The sequence below is a fragment of the Hipposideros armiger genome, unplaced genomic scaffold (assembly GCF_001890085.2).
Source record: "Hipposideros armiger isolate ML-2016 unplaced genomic scaffold, ASM189008v1 scaffold_96, whole genome shotgun sequence".
NCBI classification, from domain to species: domain Eukaryota; kingdom Metazoa; phylum Chordata; class Mammalia; order Chiroptera; family Hipposideridae; genus Hipposideros; species Hipposideros armiger.
Window position 1 is genome coordinate 3,920,620 of NW_017731446.1, and position 2,295 is coordinate 3,922,914.

Sequence of the window (2,295 nt, forward strand, 5' to 3'; positions counted from 1 at the left end):
GAGAGAGAGAGAGAGAGAGAGAGAGAGAGAGAGAGAGAGAGAGAGAAAATTTTGTTTTGAATCTACCATTGTCTCCATCTATTTCCCATTAAAACATCAGGTTGTTTGTCCTCTTATTGAGTTGTAAGAGTTCTTTATATATTCTGCATTGAAGTCCTTTATCAGATATATGATTTGCAAATATTTTCTCCAAGTCTATGGCTTGTCTTTTTATATTCTTAATGGTGCCTTTCGAAGCAAAAATAATTTTAATTTTGATTAAGTCCAATTTTTCTATGGGTCGTGCTTTTGGTGTCATATCTTAGAATTCCTTCCCTAACCCATGATCATGAAGATTTTCTATGTTTTAGTCTGAAGGTTTATAGTTTTACCTCTTACATTTAAGTTAGTGAATGATTCATTTTGAGTTAATTTTTGTGTATGTTGTGAGGCAAGAGTCTATAGTCATTATTTTGCATGAAGATATCCAATTATCCTAGCACCTTTGTTGAAAAGACAACCCTTTCCCCCATGTTGAAAAATCACTTGATCACAAATATCAGGGCTTATTTCTACTCTCACTTCTGTTCCATGGATTCAAAGTCCCATCTTTCCACCACTACTTCACTGTTTTGATTTATACTAAGTTTTGAAATCACAAAGTCTGTCTTCCAACTTTATTCTTCCTTTTCAAAATTGTTTTGGCTATTGTGGGTCCTTTGCATTTCCAGGGTCAGCTTGTCAATATCTGCAAAAAAGCCTGTTGAAATTTTGATAGGAATTGCACTGAATATGTAGATCCATTCCTGGGGAATTGTCATTGTAATAATGTTGAATCTTCTGACCCATGAACTTGGAATGTCTCTCCATTGATTCAGATTATTTCTTTTTTCTCAGCAATTTTTTTTTCTTTTTTAATTTTCAGTATACAGACCTTGTGCTTCTCTTGTTAAATTTGTTCCCAGGAATTTTATGACTTTTGATGCTATTTTGAATGGAATTGTTTTCTTAATTTCATTTTGAATTGTTTGTTGCTAGTATATACAAATACGATTGACTTTAATATTGATTTTGTATCTGCAAACTAGCTGAACTTGCTCATTAGTTCTAATAGAATTGTGATTCTGGAAGATTTTTCTATATCCAGGTTCATGTTGTGTATGAATAAAGACCATTTTTATTTCTACCTTTCCAATCTTAATGTCTTTAGTATCTTTTTGTTTTTAATTTGTCATATTTTGCTGACTTAGAAACATCAGTTCAATGTTGAACAGAAATTGTTGAGAGTGGCAATTATTACCTTGTTTCCATTTAATGGGGAAATCTTTCAGTCTTTCATCATTAAATATAATATTAGCTATAAGTTTTTTTGTAAGTGCCCTTTATTGGGTTGAGGCGGTTTCTTTATTTTTAGTTTAAGTGGCTGTTGAATTTTTTCACATGCTTTTTCTGTGCCTATTGAGAGGATCATGTGGGTTTTGTCCTTGCTAATTTTGTCCCTGCTAATTTTGTCCCTTCTAATAAGGTGGCATTACATTAATGGATTGTATTACATTAATTGATATTTGGATGTTAAAGCAGCCTTTGATTCCTGGGATGAATCCAATGTGGTCATGGTGTATAATCTTTTAAATATATTGCTAGATTTGATTTGTCAATATTTTGAAATTTTTACATTTATCTTCATGAGAGATATTGGTTTGTAGGTTTTTTTTTTTTATGTCTTTGTCTGACTTTGGTATCAGGATAATACTGGCCCCTCATTCTCCTCTATTTCCTGAAGAATTTGTGAAAGATTGGCATTATTTCTTCTTTAAATATGTGATAGAATTCACCAGTGAAGTCATATGGGCATGGGCTTTCTTTGTGGAAAGAGTTTTAATTACTAATTCAATTTATTTGCTTTTTGTAAGTCTATTCAGAGTTTCCTTTTTTCTTTTTGAATCAATTTTAATTATTTGTAGTTTTTAAAGGGATTTTTCCATTTCACTTAAGCTGTCTAATTTGTGGGCACAAAATTATTCATAATATTTGCTCAGTTTGTTTGCTTTTGGTCAACTTCCAGAATCCTGAAGTGTTGATGAATATATTTTTTAAAGATTTTATTGGGGACTTAGGGGAGGAGAACACTACTGGGGAATTAGGCAAGGGGACCAGCCAAGTTGTTCTTCAATCTTCGTTGTGGAGGGCGCCAGTCGCCATCTGGCTTCCTGTCGGCAGCTCATGGCCTCTAAGCTCCAGATGCTGAGTTCAATCTTAGTTGGGGGTGGGTGTAGCCACCATTCCATGCAGGAGTCGAACCAGCAGCCTTATTGT